Raw genomic sequence first — 27,407 nt, forward strand, 5'->3', positions numbered from 1 at the left:
TACTTAGATTTTTGATTATTGGCCCAGTTTTCAAGTTGGCCCAAATCGAGGTCCAAAATTAAACATTGTTTGATTTCATCAAAAATTGAATAATTGGGGTTCTTTGATATATGCCAAATCTAACTGTGTATGTAGATTCTTAATTTATGGTCCAGTTTTAAAATTGGTCTAAATTAAAGTGCAAAGGGTCCAAAATTAAACTAAGTTTGATTTTAACAAAAATTAAATTCTTGGGTCTCTTTGATATTCTGAATATAAACATGTACTTAGATTTTTGATTATGGGCCCAGTTTTCAAGTTGGTCCAAATCAGGATCTAAAATTATTATATTAAGTATTGTGCAATAGCAAGTCTTTTCAATTGCACAGTATTGTGCAATGGCAAGAAATATCTAATTTCACAATATTGTGAAATAGCAAATTTTTTTTTAATTAAGAGTTATCTTTCTTTGTCCAGTATAGTAAGCAAGAAATATCTGCAAGATTTTTTTTTAATTGGAGTTATCTTTCTTTGTCCAGAATCAACTTAAATCTTTGTTATATACAATATACAATGTATATTCACTTTTTACTACCAACTGATAAATTTAAATAATCTTTACCATTCAGTGATAACAAGCAGTTTTTTTACATCTTAATATTTTATGATGTATTTAAATGAGTAGTAATTGTTGCAAACTCCATTAGAATATTTTAATTGAAATTAGTTTTGGAATAAGGGAAAGGGGGATGTGATTAAAAAATTGGGTTCAATTTTTCTCATTTGAAATTTCATAAATAAAAAGAAAATTTCTTCAAACATTTTTTTGAGAGGATTAATATTCAACAGCATAGTGAATTGCTCTAAGAGAAAACAAAAATTTTAAGTTCATTTGAATACATTCATTTTGTGTCAGAAACCTATGCTGTGTCAACTATTTAATCACAATCCAAATTTAGAGCGGAATCCAGCTTGAATGTTGTGTCCATACTTGCCCCAACCGTTCAGGGTTCAACCTGTGCGGTCGTATAAAGCTACGCCCTGCGGAGCATCTGGTTTTCTTTTTTATTGCTACTTGTTTATCTGAAATTTGACTTTTTGAGGGTATACCGTATGTTTTTTTAAATTTATCTTGAAGGCATTTGGAACAAACCATACCATCACCCAGCTGTTTACTCATTCAACCATTATCTATACACCTGATACAATTGAGTAAACCGGAAAAAAAAGATGCACCAAATAACGTATTTCTAAATTTCCCTGCCTTTTTTACTGGCACTAAATTAACTGTAGAAATTTAAAAAAAAAAGAAGTTTTTAAAATGAAAAATTTATTTTGTTTTAATGATTTATTCTTTTGGCCTAGAAACTCCTTCTGCTTTCTGTGTGGCACACTTCAAATGTCCTGATCACTGCTCGTATATTTTGGATTCTGGTGTCTCTTTGTGGCAGACTAGAACAGCATCTGAAAGCATGGAAAAGAAATAACATAAATTTGAATTACATAAATAAAGTTGTGTACTTTTACAAGCCTGAAATGTTATCAAATTCCACCAATTATAAAACAATTATTATATATCATAAAAAACAACATGTTCATTTGAAACAATTGTACCAGCTTGCATCAATAACAAGACAAAGCATGAATCCTATAAACCAGATCTGTGTTTTGCAATAACCATAATGTTCATATACAGATAAAACTATCAAAGATGAGAGATATTTTATGAAAAATCAGTGTTTAAGAGCAGACCATTTATATGTGTGTCAGACACACCATATCGAGTTGCTGGCACCCCTCCCCCTTTTTTCTGATATTGCTGACTCTGTGCATGGCTAGATATGTTTTATGTTAGTTTGCTAATTAGAGGATATATGCAATCAAATCATTAAACTGTTTTGACATGAAACTGAATCAGATACAGTAAGATAAGACCTTGTCATAATTTCTGTGAAGGTAAACATGCAGATAATCTGATAAATAATTTGAATGTGTTTGTTTATTATAACTTTATATTATGATTCCTCGTTAATTAAACTGTAAAATAGACTTACGCTAATATCGAGGTTTATACAGAAAAGTCTTCTATCTTCTTTATATTCCTTAGACGCAGTTGTTCACTATTTGTTTATCAGTCTGGTGCGATAATTTCTCGAGGATGACTTTCAAATTTTTCTAAACGGATGTTAAAAAGAGGTGCGCGTGCTTGCGTGCGCATCCAAATGTAAATATTCCGAACTCCAGTTGAAAACCGCGAAAATTAAAAAACTTCTCTATTATTATGATTACATTGTACATCGATGATATTTTAAGTTTATATATATAATATCAGTCGGTAAAAATAATTAAATAAATATACCAAATAATTTCACCTATTTATTTAATTGAATATAAGCAATTAAAAAAATCGATTTGATTTTAAAAATATAAACTAAGAATATATCATATTTATACAGATATACATAAATTAGCATGAACAGGTTTTGAGATCTCCCAAAATATAGAGAATTATCAAACCAAAATTAGATCTTCTTAAAAATTGGATAGAATTGATTTTTTTTTAAATAAACACAAAACAAAATTTATTTGAAAAAGCCGATTTGTTATTAGTGATGTCTCCTGAACACTTGTTCTAGTCCAAAACTCCTTTCCATGTATAAACAATAATTTTTTTGTTATTAGTGATGTCTCCTGACCACATGTTCTTGTCCAAAACTCCTTTTCATGCATAAACAATTCGGCCTACCCCCTTTTTGTGGGAAAAAATGATTGATTATATATAGATCATGGAAGCATGACAGGAGGAAACCCCCTCACGTTTATGGCAGTCAGTGGACCCCCTTATAAGTATTATAAATTCTAGATTAGACACTTATTATTCAATCGTTTATAATACTGCAGCACTGCTCCTTGTTCGATCTGCTCATCCAAAATATCTGTACCCTTCAATTCTGACAATAGTATTTTTCTGTCGCGATTGACTGACGTTAACCCAACGTTGAATTAACGTTGTTGTTTAAACGTTGATTTTAACGACGTAAATTCAACGTTGAAACAACGTTGTGAAGTCAACGTTGAATACCATGACGTTAGATCAACGTTGAATTTAGGTCGATCAACGTCACGACCATATTTCAACCAAATTTCAACGTTGTCTCAACGTTGAGTGCCCACTGGGGGGTGTTTTTTTCACATGTCACACTGTATCTCAAAAACAATTCTTGATAATGGCTTTAAACTTTTTTAAAACACTTCTTAGTTACATTAATCTTAATATCTGTATACTTTTTGGTGATGATTCAAAATTTCATATTTGAGTTATTGAGTATTTATGATGTTTTTTTCCAAGTCCGGATCCATAATAAGTTTCAAAAACGGGAAGTGTGCCGTTTGGCATCAGACCACAATTAATTTCTCTATCATTTCTTTAGAACATTTTGTATCATTAAAAAAATTGCACCATGCACTTTTGTCAAATTTTTTGTGTGTCTTATGTATAGCACTAGTCCAAAAATATATCCAATATTCAGAAAGATTGAAGCAATCACTTTTACAAATTTAGCCAATATACATCCATACCCCTATGGACAAGTCAAGAGATGTTCCGAAAACTGTAAATATGACCTTTTTGCACTTGGCCTAAACACTCATTCCATATCAAAATGAGTTTAAATACAACATCCAAAAAATTATTTTACCTCTCATTTCCACCGAATAAAATCTTAAGAAATGAGTGGGGAAGGGAAAGAAAAAATTTTAGGAAAAATACACTCTAATTAAAAGGAACTACATTCGTGAACAACGAAAAGCGGGGTCATTCATTGTGGTCTTGGGCCATTTGCAATGTTTTTGAAGCACCTGCTGTGCAAATTTCTTGGATTTTAATCTCTTTGTAATACCTTTTGACATTAATAAAATGTTTTACTGGCTTTCTATGCAAGAGGAAGCAAGAGAGAAAAAATATTATGTCATTTATCAGAAGCCTGTGTCAAAAACAGGGTCGGTTGATAATTATTATTATTTTTTTTTTTTTGAAAGATCCACTAAAAAAGTTAGGGTCGGGGCTAAAAAACAGGGTCGGTCAGGTTACCTGAAACACGGAACTTTTTTTTCTCAGCCCAAGGAGAGTTGTTCAAATAATGTGAATACACAGAACCCCCATCCAATTACGGTAATTTTTGGAAAACAAATAGTGTGATTTGTCAAATTCAGCTGATTTTTTAATCGTCTTGAAAAAAGTGTACATTTTATGAGGGGGGATAATCCCGAGCTTAAAAACACCCGATCCTGGAGTCCCGATAAAGGTCCTATCCCCCCTCTTTTATGTTCATGTCTAAGAATTACTGTTTAATCTTCATTTGGCAAGAATACTTCAATAAGATACCCCCATTTCTACCCTCATACATGCATGACATGTATATGGACAGATCATATGTTATCCTATGTCATTTGAAATTGTGAAGCCAGAATGCATTCCCCCCCCCCCTTTCTTCATAACCACCATCTTGACCATCTTAAATGAAAAAGTTGAGACGTAAAACTATGCTTGAAACACGCGTGTCACTCAAACGACTTTAAAGTAGTCTCCCTGATCAATTACTTACATCAAAGTCAAAGGATAATTCAAGTTTTAAATCGGAGATTTTTCTTGCCCTTTAACTTCGTTGTCGATAGCTGTAAATTGCAATCAGCTGATAATTGATTTTCTGTCAAAATCTTAATGAGGTCAAGGTGAATTCCGAGTATTGTCTGATAAGTTAAAGTCAGAGAAACTCGAAAAAAGTAAATAAACAAGAAGGAGGAAAATAAATCTTTCTATATATTTCTTTCGCCAAATTCTTTAGCAAATGACGAATTTTTATCGCCACAAGTATTTTTTTTTTAGCAAATTGGGAAAATGGGGACCGCCAGCGGAAACCCTGTGTGAGGACACCCTATCAAGCTTGTGCTCGTGTTGTGTTAAATAGATATAGGAAGATGTGGTGTGAGTGCCAATGAGACAACTCTCCATACAAATAACAATTTAAAAATTAAACCATTATAGGTTAAAGTACGGCCTTCAAACATTTTTAGTATGCTGAAAAATACCAACATTAGAAAAATAAACAAATAATTGTATTGTAAAATATCATTGGTTGAAGATCCAATGATTTACATACATGTATATACATAAATATATCATCCATAAAATACAACTAATTTAATTTACACCACAACTGTTGGAAAAAACCTTTATGTCTATCATGTATATAACTTATCTCATTCTAGTCCATTCAACTGACAGAATCGGTGTAAATTTCATGAATTCTTTAATATCATGTACATGTATAATCAAGGACTATTCTTTTATATAGCAATATCTGTTAGCCATTTAGAGGTCTTTTGCATTTAAAGTTCAGTTTCAGTGGGCTGATTTTGGGAAAACGAAGTCAATTTCCAGATCATAGTTTACATTTTCTTTATATTTTGCTGTGTCAAAATAACCTCAATATCAAGGACAATATAAAGACCCAAAAACCGTTTTATCACATTCTACACACAAGATTTTAGCAGGAAAGACTGTGATTAAAGTATTTAACCATTGCAACTTTTTAATTTGATCTCCTCCAATAATTGAATTAGAATATTTAATGAAGGTGTGTCCACAATTTAGAATATGTTAATATATGTATAGAAATGATGTTGAACCTGTTTTATAAATTGAAAAGGTTACATTTTCCGCCTTATTTCAAAATCTAAGCTTGAACCTCTGCGGTCTTACAAAGTTGCCCCCTGCCGGGAATCTGGTTGTAACATGTACAACAATCAAAGATCAACCCACACTAAACTGAATGTAATTGAAAGACATCTAGAGGTTGATATCAGAGGCGGATTTAGGGGGGGGGGGCTGCTTTTTGAGAAAAAATTTGGTTGCTTATATAGGGAATCACTGAATCATGACTTGAGCGAGCCCCCTCTTAGGTCATTCAGTGGGCCCCCACTTAGAAAATTTCTGGATCCGCCACTGGATATACAGTATCTAACAGAAGATGAAAAAGGGAACAATATGGTGAATTTTAGAGATTTATATTATTTCATGTACATGCATTTGAAATATATCAGATATATTGTTTGATTTTTTTTAGTTCTAAGTTCCATGGTGACCTAGCTTCCATTTTAGAAATCGGATTTAAATGCTAGTCTATCAGAGGGTTTTTTCCTTTTAATTGGTTGTAGATATGGAATCTTATTTTACCATGAAGTCAGATTTGAAAATGACTTTGGGAATGAAGATGTTGTAAAGACTGAATGTCAGTTTTAGTCTTATATACAAACATGTATGTTCTTTATAATTTTAGTCTTGCATGTATATAATTATGTGTACAATACATATATCACTGATTCAGTGGCAATGGTAAATAGACACTGACAAGTCTTAGATCTATAATATTTTATAGTTTTGAATGTTTTGTCCATTGACTAAAACTAGGTGGAGGTTTGTGTGTTCTTATTTCCAACAGAGGTACACTCAACATATATCAATATGTGCATTAAGCAAATTGATAGTTGCTAGATACGGAATGATTATACAACAAGAAAGTTTTAACCTGTGTATATATATACTTAAAATATGTTAAAAAAAATCATGTCTTTTTCAGGACTTCCGAATCCAACCATGTAGTATGGAATGTCGTTGAGATATGGTTTTGGTCAATGGATGTTAATGAAGGACCTGTAGTACAAAGTATATCACTGGATTTAGCTCTTTGTCTAAGTGTATAATTAAAGTACTTTGCTTTGAGCTCAGTTCATTGTTATGCAATTCATTCTTTGTGAAATAAAGATTTGACAGAAAACTCTCATGTACAAGGATTTGTCAAAGTAGTACCACCTCTATTTACAATGTAAGTATTGGGGAGATAAAAGCATTCTATTTTGATTTGAACCAAACATATTTAAAAAAAAAAAGAACAAATTTACCCGAGAATGCTACTCCCACTGCTAGCAATATGATGCTAGGTTGTTTTAATACATCTGTAGACTGTACTGCCTACTTATGACTCGGTCCTGAGTGTAAATGGTCCTTCAACTATGTGGGGATAAATTATAAGGCCTATTTAGGCTTATCAATTTTGAAACTATATTTCATTGTACATATTTGAAATTTTTATACAACCACAGAAATTTTTGCAGTTGAAATACATGTAGGTATCCTGTCGTCGTCTTCCCAAGACGGATGGTTTCCAGATAATAACTTCAGTATAAGTAAAGAGGAAGCCATTAAATTATAACATAATATTTATAATCATAAAAGGAAGCTTGGGATTGTTTTGGGGCAGTTATATATATATAGTCCTTAAGGTTTATGAATAAGGGTTTTAAAGGTGCCCAAAACAAGCATTAATCTTGTGTCAGTACAAAAGTTGTGTATAAGTATTTCAATTGTTCTGAAACTGTACCATAATATACCATAAGTAGAAGTTTGGGGTCTATTTTGTGGGTTATGGGGCAAACAGTCGAGGAATTGAGGGCCAAAAACAAACATTTATGTAGATTCAAGACAATAAATTGGAGTTATCTTTCTTTGTCCAGAATGGTTGTTGAATTAATATTACCTAAAACCATTGCTTTATGAAATCTTCTTAGAAAATTGGAGTTATCTTTCTCTGTCCAGAATAGTAGTTGAATCGACTTAAAATAATGCTATATATACAATATACAATGCAAAATTAACTTTACTACCAACTGATAAATTTAAGCAGTCTTTAATAGCCATTCAGTGATTACAAGCACTTTGATTATCATTCTAGGGTTATCCCCTTTCACAAATGGAAAAATTTCGCAAGTTTGTCTCAACTATATTTAGTGAAATGTGTATACAATGCTTATTACCGGTACCTCTAAACTTGGTTTAAGTTCAATTTTTAGCAGCTTCACTTTTACAGTTCTTGATTTATGTACCTTTATACATTATATGCTAGCGGAGGCATCATCACCATGACTGTATGACATTTACACTTTAATACTTTATGATGTATTAAAATGAGTAGTTGAATAATTACTGTTGCAAACTCCATTAAAAATTTGATTTGACATCATTTTTATACAACCGCAAAAGTTGAAAACTTTTTGGTTGTACATTGGTATCACGTTGGCATCATCGTCTTCATCCAAAGATATTCGGTTTTCCCACTCTAACTTCAGTAAAAGTAAAATGGAAATATATGAAATTTAGACAAAAGATTTATGACCATTAAAGGAAGGGTGGGATTGATTTGGGGTATTTTGGTCTCAACAGTTTAGGAATAAGGGGCCAAATTAGCATTGTTTTTGGTTTTTTATACGACCGCAAATTTTGAAAAAAATTTCGTCGTCGTCCGAATACTTTTAGTTTTCGCACTCCAACTTTAGTAAAAGTGAATAGAAATCTATGAAATTTTAACACAAGGTTAATGACCATAAAAGGAAGGCTGGTATTGATTTTGGGAGTTTTGGTCCCAACATTTTAGGAATTAGGGGCCAAAAAGGGCCCAAATAAGCAATTTCTTGGTTTTCGCACTATAACTTTAGTTTAAGTTAATAGAAATCTATGAAATTTTGACACAAGGTTTATGACCACAAAAGAAAGGTTGTGATTGATTTTGGGAGTTTTGGTTTCAACAGTTTAGGAATTAGGGGCCAAAAAAGGGCCCAAATAAGCATTATTCTTGGTTTTCGCACAATAACTTTAGTTAAAGTAAATAGAAATCAATGAAATTTAAACACAATGTTTATGGCCACAAAAGGAAGGTTGGTATTGATTTTGGGAGTTTTGGTCCCAACAGTTAAGGAAAAAGGGGCCCAAAGGGTCCAAAATTAAACTTTGTTTGATTTCATCAAAATTGAATAATTGGGGTTCTTTAATATGCCGAATCTAACTGTTTATGTAGGTTCTTAATTTTTGGTCCCGTTTTCAAATTGGTCTACATTAAGGTCCAAAGGGTCCAAAATTAAACTTAGTTTGATTTTAACAAAAATTGAAACCTTGGGGTTCTTTGATATGCTGAATCTAAAAATGTACTTAGATTTTTGATTATTGGCCCAGCTTTCAAGTTGGCCCAAATCGAGGTCCAAAATTAAACATAGTTTGATTTCATTAAAAATTGAATAATTGGGGTTCTTTGATATGCCAAATCTAACTGTGTATGTAGATTCTTAATTTTTGGTCCAGTTTTAAAATTGGTCTAAATTAAAGTGTAAAGGGTCCAAAATTAAACTAAGTTTGATTTTAACAAAAATTAAATTCTTGGGCCTCTTTGATATGCTGAATCTAAACATGTACTTAGATTTTTGATAATGGGCCCAGTTTTCAAGTTGGTCCAAATCAGGATCTAAAATTATTATATTAAGTATTGTGCAATAGCAAGTCTTTTCAATTGCACAGTATTGTGCAATGGCAAGAAATACCTAATTTCACAATATTGTGAAATTGCAAATTTTTTTTTAATTAAGAGTTATCTTTCTTTGTCAGGTATAGTAAGCAAGAAATATCTGCAAGAATTTTTTTTAATTGGAGTTATCTTTCTTTGTCCAGAATCAACTTAAATCTTTGTTATATACAATATACAATGTATATTCACTTTTTACTACCAACTGATAAATTTAAATAATCTTTACCATTCAGTAATAACAAGCAGTTTTTTTACATCTTAATATTTTATGATGTATTTAAATGAGTAGTAATTGTTGCAAACTCCATTAGAATATTTTAATTGAAATTAGTTTTGGAATAAGGGAAAGGGGTATGTGATTAAAAAATTGGGTTCAATTTTTCTCATTTGAAATTTCATAAATAAAAAGAAAATTTCTTCAAACATTTTTTTGAGAGGATTAATATTCAACAGCATAGTGAATTGCTCTAAGAGAAAACAAAAATTTTAAGTTCATTTGAATACATTCATTCTGTGTCAGAAACCTATGCTGTGTCAACTATTTAATCACAATCCAAATTTAGAGCGGAATCCAGCTTGAATGTTGTTTGCCCCAACCGTTCAGGGTTCAACCTCTGCGGTCGTATAAAGCTACGCCCTGCGGAGCATCTGGTGCTCTATAACTTAAGTATTGGTAAACAGAAATCTATGATATTTTATCATAAGGTCTATGGCTACATAAGGAGGGATGGGATAGATTTTGGTAATTTTAGTTCCAACAGTGTAGGATTTAGGGGCCAAAAACAGGCCCCAAATAAGCATTTTTCTTGGTCTTTGAACAATAACTTTAGTATAAGTTAATAGAAATCTATAAAGGTTTATGACCACAAAAGGTAGGTTTGGATTAATTTTGGAGTTTTGGTCCCAAGGAATAAGGGGCCAAAATTAAACTTTGTTTGATTTTATCAAAAAAATGACTTACGGTATTGTGCTTCTTTGATATGCCAAATCTAACCATGTCCAAATTCTTAATTTTAGGTCCTGTTTTCTAATTGGTCTACATTAAAGTCCAAATGGTCCAAAATTAAAATAAGCTAGATTTTATTAAAAATTGAATTCTTGGGGTTCTTTGATATGGTGAGTCTTAACATGTACTTAGATTTTGATAATGGGCCCAGTTTTCAAGTTGGTCCAAATCGGGGTCAAAAATTATTATACTAAGTATTGTGCAATAGCAAGAAATTTTCAATTGTGCAGTATTCTGCAATAGCAAGAAATCTTCAATTGCACAGTATTGTTCAATAGCAAAGTATTGCACAATAGCAAGAAATCTCCAATTGCACAGTATTGTGCAATAGCAAGAAATTTTTAATTGCACAGTATTGCACAATAGCAAGAAATATTCAATTGCACAGGATTGTCCCTTTTTCAAATTGGTCTACATTAAGATCCAAAGGGTCAAAAATTGAACTTTGTTTCATTTCAACAAAAATTGAATTCTTCGGATTCAAACGCATTGATCTCAGGAATTTCTTCACTGTCGTTCCCTCAATAACTGCGTTAAACAGTTTCTAATCATTATTCATTCGAAACCATTTTATTATACCAATGTCTCACACACAACATAATATAGTATACTGTTGTCTATCAGTCCATCATCCACACTTCAAACAATAACTAGAAAACACTTCCCCCTACTTTCAAGAACATTTGTTGAAATGTTTATATCTATTGACATAAGCTCCACATCGATTTTATAAATTTTAGAATTTTCATTTCCATGTTATGAAGAGAGATTTTATCCTTAAAAAAGAGACAATTTTCCAATTTTGAACAATAACACAAAAAATGCATCCATCACCTTTAATTAAACTTTGGTGAATTGTTTACACTATTGACCTTAGGTCCCTTTTGATTGTAATAAATTTCAGATTATACATTTCTGTGTTATGAATTTTTATATATGCTAAAAAAAAAGAAGGGATTTTATAGTTTTTGGACACCTATAAGTGCAGGAGTTTCTGGCTACATTGAAAACCCATTGGAGGCCTGCAGCTGTTGTCTACTCTATGGTTGGGTTGTTGTCACTTTGACACTTTCCTCATTTCCCATCTCAATTATTCACATAAACACTTCCACATCATTTTATAAAATTTGGGTGAATTGTCTATGTCTGTTGACTTCAGCTACATTCCAAAATTTAAAACAAGATTAACAACTACAGGTCCCCAAATAGCCTTCAACAATGACAAAAGCTCATACAGCACAGTCAGCTATAAAAGACCTTAAAATGACAAATATAAAACAAATGAAATGAGAAAACAAATAGACTAATAATTGTACAAAACAAAATAGTTCAACCTTTAAGCAAGCTTAAAAGGAATCAAGACATATCATGCGCTTACAGTGCAGCTATTTATTAACAAACTCCATATTCAAACACTCAAACAACTAATCCACAGAGAGGGGTGGAAGTTGAAGCCCCCCTTTTATCAGTCAATGCATTTGAATGAAGACATGTACACATCAACTCAATTTGTTAATACACATTTCCAGTCTAGCTTTCAATACATTTGTAACGACCTTTAACCCCACTGACAATTTGCGTCTGTGTCCATACTTGTTTATCTATGAAAATAAATATGCATCATAACAAAATAACAACACAAACAACGTTAGCTGCATTTTCTTACTTACCTGACAATTGCTGTAGATATGCACCTCGTTCAACTCGATACAACAAAATGTCACAATCAGTAAAATAGGATTTACAGAAAAACTACTTTATCGTGTTACAAGGAAGTTAAATATGCTACTAGATGTAGATATCATTATTTGACTGCGTTGATTTTTATTTGTGTATGTGTGGTAGAGACGATTTTCATTGATTTTATTATTTTAATCACTTCTCTGTAGAGTTTATCATTATTACTTATTGATCAGTTTATCTATGTATTATTTAATCATTAGAGTATTTAGTATTAATCAGCTATGCTTGACCGCACAGTGGTAACTGTTTCTACCTGTACAATTTATATATCATTAGTAAGAAAGCTCAGGTGAATTTCTCTGTGGTCAGAATTATCTGTGTTCTCATTGATTAATTGGGACATACCCCCAGATTTGAAATGGGTATTGTTTGAGTAAAATGGAGAATTCCAACAACTGAAAACGGTTTAACAGTAGACAGCTCAGAAATGACTATTGTACCAAGAATATTTAGCAGATAGAAAATCAAATGTTCAAAGAACAGCTGAGATTTACCGCAATATAAAACAGCGCGAAGCGCGAATATATAAAATATTTGTTGGTCTCATTACTTTTCAAGCGGAACAGAAAGAGGCAATGAATATTAATAACAAACAGATGGAAGCAATATCTAAGCAACTTCAGCAGTCTGAAGACAGGACAGACCACAAGGCTAGTAATAATTGCTTGGCGGAATTGATGGTCAGACTGAGACCAATAAGATATTCAATGTTGTGGTGAGACGAATTGACAAGCTGACAACAACTGAGGGAGGAGACACAGTTCAATTTAAAAGTGCATTTGAACAGCAGGGTACCTTCCAACAAATGGCATCTGTTGTAAATGAATCAGTGGACAATCGAAATAAAGAAGTTAATATTTCTGCAATGGACACATCATCTAAGCCAAAATTTGACCTTGGCCAGTACAACGCAAGTTTAACAAAAGTACACAACAAAATCGATGCCGTGGGTCTTTCCCCAATTGAAGTTCGCATGAACCATCAACCGCGCCAACTTTGTTGAAGGTGGTTCACCTTAAGTCAAAAGTCCTATGTCAAGGCCCTTGGCCCTGCATGTGACAGTTCAAATTATTCAACAACAATCTCCATTTAAGAACATACTATTAACCTTTAGTACTAATCAAGGATACCATCGAAAGGCTTATGTGTCTTCTTACGCACACTAACCATCTACTATGAGTCAATAATATTTGGTTCAGATCAGCACATCATTACAGAAACAACTGGCTGCAAGTGGATTCTATCAAGTTTCTCCAATGCTGAATGCAGTGCCTACTTACGGTATCAACCCCGTCGAGTCAATGGCAAATCCCACATTTATCACTCCAATTATGACAACCTCGTCCGCTTCTGGAGCTCTAACATGCTTCCCATAACAACAAGCTGACTCCATTGACCGATCCAGGAAAGGGCAGAGGAAACAAAAAGAGTGTGGCAACACCTCTTCTTCAGACTTCTCACTGGAGAGGGTATATACCCGATGCCAAGAAAATCTTTCTGCAAGGGATCGTAGCCGAAGCCCACAGCTGCCAAAAATGCAAAAACTCAATTGAAGATGATCAATCACTTGGGGAGCGTTCATTTACAAATTTGAACGAACTGCCGGTAGATGATAATGGGAAATCAGGAAAAATGTGTATATGCCCCAGATTGCCAGGCCGATGTTGGCTTTAAGTACGCTCGCAAGGTAAACACAGATGAAGATTCCAAGGCCTTAAAAAAGCATTCATTTGGAGCGGCGCTTCAGCAAGAAAGACGATCAAACCAGATTGGAACCAAAGCATTCCGTCGAGGATGTAAAGACAAAGATTCTTCAAGGCATGTAATAGAGAGAAACACAGAAACATTCAACAAGGCGTTACAACAATTGAAAACCTCAAAAGCAAACCAAATGGCGATATATGGATAAAAAAAGTGCCAATTATGACCATCGACAAGTCTACTTTGCTGATGGCGCAGTATCACCGACCGATAAAGAAAATATGAGCTACGGGTTGCATAACCTCACACAAATTGTCACAAAACTAGCTGATGTTATGCTTTCAACTAATCAGCATAACTTTGGATTGGCCGATCAATATAATCTCGGTTCTTCTGATAAAAAAATCATGGAAGTTCAATGGAAGATCACCTGATCAATATACACGTGGAAGATCTCTTGAGCAATACAATCGCGGTAAATCCGCAGATAGAAGTACACTCAAGCTTAATGCCTATCGATCAGCAACACCCCTACTAAGCTAGAGATCATATAGTCCCTAAAGACAACGGTAAGCATCTCCACGGAAAAACTCCAGAAATCCCGAATATTTCAGACAACGGTCACCTTCACCAGGATACGGAGCAAATCAAAGTGTAACCCCAACAATGGAGCAAAGGGTCGGGCCAGTAGGACAACTCAGATTCCAAAGTCTATTGGCCATGAAACATCACCTCGTCACAAAATCGAACATAGGCCCACTGCCTCATCCAATATTGTCATCAGACGAACCATTTGAAAGAGCTTAGTAGTACGAGCTCGAGGTACTATACATGACCAGAATATGAGCATGATTGTTGACACTGCTGCAATGATAACATTAGTAAATGAAAAATTAAATCCGGCAGAAAATGGAGATTTGGAGAACGTAACGCTACGTGGTTTGGGTTAACAGCTTGTTATTGGGAAGATTATAAGGAACGACTCTCGACATTAATAGAGTAAACATACAATGGGATGTGTTGCAAAGAGCCATTAACAGACGATTTTATACTTAGGCTAGTTATTTTGAACACACTGAGCGCAGTGATAAACCTGAGTACTCCCACAATTACCATCAACAATAAAGTGATAAATGCGCCATTTGTTAATAGTGGAAACGAGATTTTAACTTAGCTAGTTTGCATAAAACGAACCATCACATTTCCGCCAAATTCAAACATGACTGTTAACATTAAAACTAATAAAAGTGCTGACCAGGGGTGCATTTTAGGACCATGCTCGCTGAATAGTTGCAGATTGGTTACGCACGTAGTTGGAAAAGGAAATAGTTGCCCCTTAACCATTTTAAATGATGGCAATCGTCTAATTCGCCTGAAGAAAGGTACACCTATTGATTACATAGAATAATTTGACGATGTAGTGGGTACGGCAGATGAAAACGCGAAAAGTGACGTAAGACGTGGCATTGAAGAGACACGAGACAAGGTGCCCTCGGCACTGCCTCAAAGTTCAGATGAGTTACCCACTATACCACCACATTTAATCGACCTATATTAACGTCAATCGACTCGTTTCAACCTATTTCATTCCAACTATTAAAACTGAAAGCGTTTAAAGAACAATTACAATAACATGTAACATATAATTGATTAACATTTTGAATTTCACTATTTGTTTTTGTATATGCAGCTATATTTGCAACTTATGTGTTATAGAAATACCCAAATTATTTGTTTTATACTTTAAAATTAATTGATAACAAATTCAAGACATGAAGTCCATTTTTAAAGAATCATTTCTTTAATTTCCGAAATTATATAGAATACCTTTAGGAAAATCTTGAATTTTATACCGTTTTCCGCCATCTCGAAAATGGCAGCCATATTGAATTTTTCAGAGTGGGTCCATAGCTGAAATCAAAGGGTATATAACCAAGAACTACTATGCAAAGTTTCATGCTTTCCTCATCAAATGAGCAATTCAGCTCTATATCTGCACCAATCGGCCGGACTAGTGATGTTCGCTTAAATTGTTTAAATTTCAAGATTTTGAAAGTGTCTTTATTTGAATATATTGACATGATTCATTTGACATCGTGCTATTACCGAAGATGGATATCTGTTATCCGAAATATCTAATATTTGTTCATTTACAGTTATTTTATGGTGATGGAGGATGGTGTACCCTTTTTGACATGTTATATATATATTAAACTGTGTAGTGTACTGTATCATATTACATATCCATTGTCAGCGTCTGTGTTGTTCGCTTAAATTGTTTAAATTTTAAGATTTTGATAGTGTCATAATTTGAATATATTGACAAGATTCATTTGACATCGTGCTATTACCGAAGAAATATATCTGTTATCCAAAATATCTAATATTTGTTCATTTTATAGTTATTTTATGGTGATGGTGTACCCTTTTTGACTTGTTTTATATTATATTTTGTAGTGTACTCTATCATATTACACATCATTGTTTGTTCTTCCCTCGTGTCCCTCGCCGGGACTTGAACCCATGCTACTGAGATATCGTGACACCAATTCGCCTGCACTGTAGCCGTACCGCTAGACCACACGACCACCTGGGCTTCATAACAATGAAGCGTTCGAAAGCCGGGTGCTACCTTTCCACGTCAGTTTTAATCTAGCGTTGTACTACAGTACATGATATATAAGGCATAAAGATGTTATTTTTACTATCAGCTGAATTATCCATAGTAAAGGATCCTATAAATTTTTGCAAGATACAGTAAAAGAAATATTATATTTTATTTGTAAGTCTGAACCAGTGACAACTCTACAACAGATTTATCAATCGGATCACCGTTTATATAGAACTCTAGCAGAACTCGAGTTTCATCCGAACTTGACCAATTTATACAACTCTTCTAACCATCAACCCAACATTGTTAGATCTGTAAATTTGTTTTCGAACCCATGGTACTGATATATCGTGACACCAAATCGCCTGCACTGTAACCGGCGCGCTAGACCCAAGGCCACCTGGATTTCATAGAAAAGTAGCTTTCGGTGCCTGGGTGTTACCACTCCACGTCAGTTTTAATCTAGCGTCCAACTACAGTACATGATATATAAGGCATGAAGATGTTAATTTTCATGCCTTATATATATGTATGCGTGTACGGTGTAGAACCCTTGTGGGCTTTATTACCACTTGGACGGACAATTCCGATTGCAGTTATAAAGTTCTGCTTTGAAGCATTTGGTTGACTTTTAGTGCCATTGTGTTGACGTGTATGTTGTTCCAGGCAACAGCAGTTCTGATAAAGAATTGTATTGGTCGGTTGCAGAATGTTGTATTTTGACTGTTTTTCCAAGATGTTGGTTACACCACATTCTGAAACTTCTTAAATTTAACTTGACGCCTTCCTTGTTTAAGAATTATATATATGTGGTCGTAAGATGTTATTTATTTATTTATTTAAGGCGGTACTATTACTGGTACATGACCCTTCTTGATAAGCCCTTCTGTTGAACGATATTATCCTTTGTTAATTTCGTCCGTCATCTAATGGTGACAACTCTAGTTGAACTTCTTGTATCATTTTTGTGATACACCCAACATCTCTTGATGTAAAGTCTCAGTTGGTGAATCGTTCACTTCTTCTTTGTATCCTTTCTAGTTGGTCTGTCTCATTTTTGTGTAAAAGATAAAAGACCCTTATAACCTGCCTTGACTATCGATATATGTACCGTATGCGTTCTATCTTCAATCTTTTTGGCAATGCTATAGGATGCGCCTTAATAAGACAAGAGCCAAACTCGCTATTTTGCTAGTGTAGCACGGATAAGCAACTGATAGTTGCTTACAGTAATCAGTTGCTTATCCGTGCTACACTACAAAAGTAGTGGTACTCCAGATAGTGGAGGAAAAAATAAAGAAGAAGAGAGCAGGTTTTATGAGTGTTATCTATTTCAGATTGTCAGATATTTGAAGTCCGAGGTATGGATGGGTGTTTACCTGTTCTGTCATATGTCCACTTGGTTGATAGAATTTACTTGATGTTTTGTTCATAGTACAGCCACTTGTTTCTATCCAGGGGAAGGTCGACTATCCATATATGATAAAAGAAGTGACTAACAACAAATAGATTATTTGATTGGTGTTGCTTTACGGCGACACATCAGTACAGCATTCTATAATTGTTAGGTTTAAAATTCCAGAGATATAGTATGACAGGGCAAGATGAAACGCCTTATAACTAAGGTCGAAGGAGCATTTTTAGGCGAAAAAAAAATTGGGGTCACCGATGTTGTTTTCGAGATATGACGTCATCAAAAAGTAAAGAATTGCGTTATACCGTAATATAGAAATAGTGCTCAAAAATGCTAAAAAAAGGCAAAATTATTGAAAAACGATGTTTAACTGGTTTAACTAAAACAGTTAATTGTAATTTTTATCTTATACACATTTATTTTTCTCAGTTTCCTTATTTTTTAAGACCCTTTTACATTTCCCGCCATTTTTAATTGCCATTTATTATAGATTTTTCTTGAAATAAAAAAAAATCTACTAATGTTTTTTCCTTCAAACTTCTGCATAAGTTGCAGCTTCAGGGGAGATTTTAAAAGCATAAATAAAAAAGGGGGGTCACCGATGTTTAAAATCCACTACCATGGAAATAATCTTATTATCGATTTTTGGCGGGAATTATGACTTTTCTCTTAACGTTACAGAACGACGTTGCTAGCATAGCAGCATTTCTTGCAATGCTTTGAACTATTGGGTTAAACCTTTTTACTAAAAAATTATAATATTTTTTTTTAGGTATTTTGATTATTCATTATTAAACATAGAGTATTAAACAGTTTATTAAAAAGTAATTGTCAAATTTTTTAATTGCATTTGTTGTATAGGAAAAACTAATGTGTGCCTCATGCCGTATTACAGAATTAATTTACAACTTGCAGATTTAGAATCTTCTACTTCGGAAGATTGAGGGTATCTGGGCTGAAAAGTAACACGTTCCATTTAGACTACAAACAGAATAAATTCACTAACTTGTCCATTGCACCGGGAATATAAAACCCGAAATACCGTGTTTCAAAAGCCAAAAACTCAGCACTTTAAAAAAAAAAACCTAAATGACACCGTTTTCGGTAGAAATTCAAAATTGGCTATAACATTTCTGTTACTACACAACGCTCCACAATCGAACCAAATCAAGTTCGAGTTCCAGTTAAATTTTGAGTTCAAGGTTCAAGTTTGATTTCGAATATTTTTTCTAGTAAGATTTCTAGTTTAAGCTCGAGTTACACTTAGAAACTTCTGAGTTAAACTGTTAGATAGAATGAAAATTCTGGTGAGAGTTTAAATTTTGAGATCCGATGAAATTAAGATTAAGAATGTGATTTCTTTTTTTCTGTTGGTGCACCTCTTTTTGTTTGAATGTATATTCTTTTATCACATTTATCTTTCATTGTGGTAAATGCGCCTATTTTTGCCATCACTGATTAATGAGAGGGTCAGGACCTTTTTCGGGACGTCGGGATCAAGTGTTTTCAAGCTCGGGAATTCGGGATTGACCCTTTCGGGATCCGGGATTTCTTTTTTCGATGTTCGGGATGTCGGATTTTTTTTTTATTCTGGACCTCGGGATATCATGTTTTTAAGGCCGGGATTTCGGAATTAGGACCCCTCTAACCCGCGCACCCCTCATTAATGATAGTTAATACGTTTTCGTACTTTTCAGTCACCGTAGGGATCCGACAATCTCCGTTTATCCTGTCGACAGTGATCACATTGAGTGACCTAAACTCGAACCTTCATCTGAACTTTTAATTCTATTTTTTTTCTTGATTTTTGCAAAACCTTCAGTGGCAAATATTAGATGAACATCATCACAAACATTTGTCTATATGAGTGGAATATTCTTTCACCAGACGGACCATTAATGTGTTTGTTACAGTTTAGCAGTACTCTGTGAGACATGAATATATCTCTACATAAATACATGTGTGTGTGTGTCTTAAATATTTCTCCTTGTTGGAGACTGGTAAAGCCAACTGTATAGTACGTGTTGAATTACGTGTTGAATTATATATATATATAATTATTTTCTGTGACTGTATCTTACATTAATTTGTATGATCCTTTACTATAGATAATTTAGCTGATCTGTAAACAATAACATCTTCATGCCTTATATATCATGTACTGTAGTACGCCGCTAGATTAAAACTGACGTGGAATGGTAACACATGCCCACCGAAAACTCTTTTTTGAGAGCCCAGGTGGTCGTGTGGTCTAGCGGGACGGCTGCAGTGCAGGCGATTTGGTGTCATGATATCACAGTAGCATGGGTTCGAATCCTGGCGAGGGAAGAACCAAAAATTTGCGAAAGCAAATTTACAGATCTAACATTGTTGGGTTGATTTTTAGACGAGTTGTATATATATGTTACAGTAAATAGGTGAAATTAGGAATTACATGTAATTACTAAAATTTAGGAATTACAGGTAATTCCCGGTGCACTTAGTTAATACAAGTAATTCCTGAAACGGCCCAGTTATTACCAGTAATTACTAATTTTAAAATGAGTTTTTACACCTATTTACTGACTGCTTTAACAATGTTGTATTATGGTCAGGTGATCAAAAGTTAAGGTAATAATAACTAGAAGATCAGTTAGTACTCTTAAAATATTGAATGGTTGATTTGTATTCAAAATATCTTGAATAAGTATGCACTTTCAAATATTTGGTTAACAGAGTAACTTTTAATCCAAAATGGTTAAAGTTGAGCATTATACAGATAAATTTTGACCAATTTCAGCAGACATGGAAATCAGAAATGGAAAATTCTCCCAAAGCATTAAGTTTTAACTTTTTTCAAAAAAACTTTGAGTTTGAAGAATATTTGGACTTATTACTTATAAAGATCAGATAACGTTGTGAAGGTTAAGAACTAAAATGAGCTGTTATGTGCATTAGCTTCGAGAGATAAAAAAATTAAATATACATTTTTTTATTGTTAAATCATTTTTAAAAATGATATAGTGACATTATAATTCACTGTTAGTAGCCAATCTAGTTCTATTTTGTTAAATTAGCTGAGAGACAAGGATGTTGAATTGTGCACTTGCGAGTGAATATTTGGACCTCATAGAATACGTATTCATGTGACCTTCAATTCAAACCCTAGCTGAAGATGGGTTATCGATGTATTAAGCTATTAAAATTGTAATGGTTTTGCAGAAAAAATAGTCTCGCCTACTTTTGCTGTTAATCGTAGGCTCAACAAAAATGAGGAAAAAATATTAAAATTTTCCTCTAGATACTATCTTTTGACTAGTACTATAAGAAGCTTCTGTCAAAATTGGGTAAAAAACCAGGATGGTTTATAAAATCTAATGTTTTAAAAACTTTAACTGCAGAGTGTATGTATAAATGTTAACTGGGAAAAAACTAGTCCATTTATCATGTTTACAAGTAATAAAGGAAAAAACGGATTTTTTTACAATCTTTACTTTCGGATATTATCTTATGAGCTTCTGTCCAAGTTTGATAGAAATCCAACATATTTGGAGAAAGTTATTTCAAAGTTTTAAACCACAGTGCATGATTGAGATTTTAGTTTAACAAAATTATGAAAATCAATTTTGGATTTATATCATTGTCTTGCATGCATATATTTACGGAGTTTCAAGACCTATAAAACAACCATTTTCCAGTTTCAATTCACAAACACTAATAAAGAGTATGCAATTTTGATGTGCCTTATACATGTTATAATCCTACATTCTTCAATTTATACCCCTTTACTTTCTTATTTGGTATCTTGAGTTATCTTTTTAATTTTAAAACAAAAACATCAAGTAAGTAAATAGCTGTAAAAATGACAAAAAAAATCAGTAATTACAAGTAATCACTGAAACAACTAGTAAATACATGTAATTACTAAATAAGCTAGTAATTACAGGTATTTACTGAAATGTTTAGTAATTACATGTAATTCCTAATTTCACCTATTTACTGTAACATATATATATATATCAGTTGTTCGACCTGAAATCCGGATATGGTGTACTAAAGAAATATTGACACCGAATGTTTGTGGCACAACATCCTGTCCACAAGTTAACAATTTTTTTTTCTTTTTCTGTGACGTATTAAATTTATATTAGGATCCATGTTGTTACATCTTGTGATCAATTTTATTTGGCAATCTTCAATGGCAGTCAGCAGGGTTAAAGAACATCAGTTGTTCGACCTGTTAGTCAAATGCATTTTGTTTAAATATACTTTTTCACTGCGGTTTTTATCCAACGCAGTCATAGGTTTGAACGTCAAAATGATTAAAAAGCAATAACGATAATTATTTGCCATCTGGAAACATTGGGCAAATTGTCAACCCAATAGATATTCCTCTAATGTTGGTGGTGGTACATCGAAAAATATCCCCGTTTCACTGCCATAAAGACAGGTATGGCAATTTGTCAGTAGAACTGCTACTTTGTAATACTTTCCCACGGGTTGCAGATATAACTTTAGATTTTTCGTGTAGTCTAGAAATGCAAATAGTGACAAAACTTTCCCAAAAGCCCACTCCACACAAATGCGTACTGCTGACATTCTTTTGTTGAAAATCATTTGATTCCTTGAGATGACTCCTCCTCTAAATGGTGCAATTATATATCCATCAGTCACGGGATATGCCGGGTCACCATAAATGCAAAATATTCGCCCCTTTGGAGTTGTCATATGGACCCTCATTTGTGCTAAAATGTCACTTTCACGTAACATTCCTGCGTCATGTCGCCGTCCTTCTTTGGGGCCAAACAAGTTTGAGATGATCCCATAAGGGGTAACAATGCTTTGAAATTTCAAGGCATGTGACCTTTTGTGGCCATTAAACACAAGTCTTTGGTTTTCCTGTGGTCTGCATATTGGTCTAACAGTACCGTCGATAAAACCCCAGCAGCTATCTAAAAGCCCATCACGATCGAAAACCGCACCTGCAAAACGTTCTAAACACTCTTGTGAGAGCCAACTCATGTTGAAGTCTGAAAGAAGATGACAATGATTATCATGTATGTAATCGAGAACCTCATTGATGATGAGAGACAGTTCTGTTTTTGATCTGCCGAATATATATTCTAGATCTTCAAGGCGACAAGGGTAGGCAAGTCGTCGTAATACCATGCAAAGTCCATCAATACCCCTTGCCGTGGTGCGATTAATACATACAACTTTCTCTGGTATACGCAGAGCTAAACGAAGAATTTCAATATCATCTTTATCAAATTTAAAAATAGATCGACACTGTTCATTTGTGAGTTTTTCAACTTCTATACCTGGAAAACTGCCCTTTTCCTCTTTACATAATGACAAAAGCAGTTCATCGGAGTCTTCTAAAGCTGCTAACACTTTCAAGTTTTCCGCCATAGTAATCAAACATAAAACAAAGACATTTATTGGCAATTATTCTTTGCTTTCAACCAATGAGATAATATTTTGCATAACGTCTTTTACACGTTCACGTATACGTACGACTTTGCTAAACACAACGTGGCATAATAAAAACGTACGGGTACGTGTACTTCTATTCTACACGTACGCGTTCACGCACGCGGACGTTTGCTAAACCTCTCTATTAACTCAAAAACGCTTTAACCATTTGGCATAAATTTGGTGAATTGTTTATATCTATTGACGTGAGCTCCCTTTCTTTTCTTTTTTTTATGAATTTTGATTTTACGTTTCCGAGTTATAGGGTTTTATTCATTAAAAAGGGGGATTTTCCAGTTTTCGGACAATTAAATATCTGTTGAGGTAAATACCCTTTTGATTTTCATAAATTTCTAATATGACAGTTACGTGAATCTCGACTATAGAGCGCTTCGCTCTATAGTCGAGATTCACGTTGATAGTAAACATGCATATTTAGAGTATAAATATGGTATATTAGTATATATATGGTACAAAATAAGTGATTTATATAGAAAAATCTGAGATTTATGATTAAAAAAAAAAAAAAAGGGGGGGAGGGACTTTATGGGGCTCATACAGGATCCTGTCCTCAAGCACCTGTGTATAGAAGACTATATTTATGACGTTTCATGCATCAATATTTTAAACATGTAGTATAACGTAATCAGAGATCAATATTTTAATTAGATCGGAGAAAACTGTAAGTTTTTTTTTTTTTTATATTTTAAAATGTGTATTTACAATGATAAAAAAAAAGTTATACTATAAACAGTATATCCGTACGTTTATTAATTAATGTGGAAAAATAATGTATCATTTCGCATGTCGAGTGTTTCAACTTGTTACACTTAAATTACCTATTTGTGAATTACACACATACATTTCGACAAAAAAGATCAGTAGATAACTAAAGAAAATTTGAATAGTAAACTCACCATATATAATCGTTAAATCCAGTGGATAATATTTATATAATTTAGACACACATCCAAACTATACCCGATAACGCACATGCGAAAAACAACACATACTGTGCCCAATACTAATGGAAACACGGATCATACCGATAACGGAGTTGATTCCGGAAAAAATAAATACTATGAAAAAGAGAAACAAAATGTAATGTATGTGTATATTCCACAGGTGCTTGAGGACAGGATCCTGTATGCGCTCTATAGTCGAGATTCACGTTGATAGTAAACATGCATATTTAGAGTATAAATATGGTATATTAGTATATATATGGTACAAATAAGTGATATATATAGAAAAATCTGAGATTTATGATTAAAAAAAAAGGGAGGGAGGGACTATATGGGGCTCATACAGGATCCTGTCCTCAAGCACCTGTGGTATATTCACATTAATTTATAGAATATATTTTGTGAAAAATTTTATGTTATGAATACTAATATTATGAATAAATAATACCTTGCCAAATAGTGCTTCCCTTAACTATTTGGTAAGCTAACATGAGGGATACTAAGTTAAAGCTGTAAACTTAGTAATTTGTTACAGCAAAATTGCAATAAAGATATTGTTACGTTGGAAAAAAAAAGTAAGTTGAAACTCATTGTTCTTATTTACAACCATCTTTGGAACAGATAACTACAGATTCCGATAGCTATACGCTAACATGCTGGTACTCTTGGTCTATTTGTAACACCCCCACCGAAAATATACCGCTGAACCCTACATACTGCATTACGGCGATACGCTGCCAAAGTTGTGCCATTTCATTAACTATTTTTTTGCCATACATTTTGTCCATTTCGGGTAGCATTTTCATTTTTGCACTTAAGGTCAAGATGAGTCAATAGATTTTTTGAAATTTAGAATTCAATTAGATATTGAACATATACATCAGAAAAAAAGTCACCGAGAAAATGGTCGGAGGGGGTACTAACTATAATGACTAAGTTACATTGAATATGCCATGAAATTCCAGCATTATAAGTGTTGATTATGCATAATGATTATGTGTTTTGTATTGGTAGATCCTTTTTATAATAATGGTCTGGATAGTGGGTCATTCATTTATTAATGTTTATTTTGTGTTTCCAATATTTTTTATTTTTTTATATTTTAGCAACTCATCATTCAATCCTTTTTTTTTTTGTCTTTTATTCTGCAGTATTTGCCAATTATTTTGTATTCCGCAGGTAAACCCAAATACAATCTAGAAACTCGCTAGTACAACATATCAGTTGTAAAAAATATGATATGTCCATTATCATTTCTCCTGCTTTAGTGGAACGTCCCTTCGAGCGCTCGCTTTTTCATAAATTAGCAACCTTTACGACGGAATCGAAAACGGCGACGTCATAGTACAGTTACGACACTATGGCGGCGCCGAGGCAAAAAAGAGGGCAATCAAAAACAATAAGTTGACGTAAAACAGAAACGCACATGAATGGCCAGAACAAAAGGAGTAGATCCGGTAACAATGCACATATATCGGGTTGTAGCACCATTAAATCATGCTAAATTACTGAAATCTTCAAAATTCTATCATTTTAGTTAAATTTTAGACGGTTTCCGTGTAAAACGAAAGTGGCCGCATTCGTGTTCATCCTTAATATTGAAATGTAAGTTGTATTTTATGATAATACATAACATATATAAAGGTTGTGGATGAACACGGATGCGGTCACTTTCATTTTTGACAAAAACCAACTGAAAAGTGACGTTTTTTGGCATATTTGAGAGATTTTTCATATTTGAGCTTGAATTGGATCGTTTTAAATGACTAAAACAGTTAAAACCTTTCACAATCAAAGTGATGGAAATCACTCATGGAAAGATTAGAAGAGTAGTTTGAATTATTTCATATTAAGGTATGGAGGGGGGAAATGAACATTTATAAAGCACTATTGCTGAAAATTGCATTAACAGCAGGTCTTCAGAAGGAAACTTGCTTTTCAAGTATAAGGGATAAAATGAGCTCAAATTAAATAATATGGGTCTATTAATTTGCTCAATTTTATTTAAACTGCAGTTTATGTTATAAAAATTATAATGCTTGTTCTGAACATGTTAAAAAAAAACAAAAAATTGCAAATAAAAAATTCTTTTATTAAATGTTACCAACTATCCTAGATTGTAAGACATATTATAAATCTAGACCAAGAGCTAAAAACTTTAAAGTGTCAACAAAAATAATCTAAAAATGTTGTTTTGAGGCATTTTGTGAGTTGAAACAGAGGTTATATGACATTGAAGATTAAAAGTTTTAGAGTGTCTTTTGATCAATTTTAAAGTATTTTTCAACAAAGGAATGTACTTTTTCAATGTAAACCAATTAAAAAACTTATTTTATTGAAATGTGGATTCTTTCTTGATTGCAAAAATATATATTCACTTCTAATAAAAGTTCAAATGACTAAAATAGACATAATGATTGATGGTAAATAAACTAATAAACAATAGTTTGTTATAATTAAAAGTTTTAAAATTTCAAGCCAATTCCTGGTAAAAAAAAAAGGTGAACTAATCTAAATTGTTGTTTAATTACAGATTGTTGGAAATTTATCAAGTAAATTATAGGCCTTATTTGAATATCTTTTATATATTCATATTTATTTTCATATTTCATTTTTTTTAAGATCTTGTTAATCCATGAATCATTTATCTTTCAAATATAATTTACAGAATCACGTTATGCAATGTAGATCAAAAGTAATTGGCAAAAATAAAACTATCATCCTTATAAATATCAAACATCTAATATACACATTTGTGTATTCAATTATGAGGTCAAGTACTTGTGTATTAAGAATTAGATGTATATTGAGTGGTTTGTATAATTATGTAAGACTGAGGATGATAGGTAATGTGGTCAATTTGATTGTCAGTTTAGGAGGTGGGGCATTGTAATTAAAGGTCCACCTTGTCTCTGATTGTTTATTGATAATGACAGTTGTCAATCATACTAGTATTGAATCAATATGCACTTACCTAATCAAAATGTTTTTAAAAAAATCCTGCACATCAACACACCTTAATGACATACATTCTTGAATGAACTGCTCTAATAATATGCCCATTTTCACAGTGTATATGTGTATTATGTGCACATACATGATAACCATAGGGAACTATATTTCA

General features: G+C 33.0%; 1 protein-coding gene across 2 annotated transcripts in view; it reads right to left on the reverse strand.

Annotated features, from left to right (window-relative positions):
* The window catches only part of LOC134711221 (interferon-induced protein 44-like), a 46,591-nt gene extending 22,168 nt beyond the window's left edge, over window positions 1-24,423 (reverse strand). Inside the window, exon 1 of one of the 2 annotated variants that reach the window (XM_063571690.1) lies at window positions 24,236-24,423. The gene's annotated coding sequence lies outside the window, so the exon portion shown is untranslated. Of the gene's footprint in view, window positions 1-12,065; window positions 12,210-24,235 lie in introns of those variants that run through there. The other variant, XM_063571689.1, reaches the window with a different exon arrangement.
* Between the last annotated feature and the right edge of the window lie 2,984 nt (window positions 24,424-27,407).

This window comes from Mytilus trossulus, chromosome 3, assembly GCF_036588685.1.
Source record: "Mytilus trossulus isolate FHL-02 chromosome 3, PNRI_Mtr1.1.1.hap1, whole genome shotgun sequence".
NCBI lineage: Eukaryota > Metazoa > Mollusca > Bivalvia > Mytilida > Mytilidae > Mytilus > Mytilus trossulus.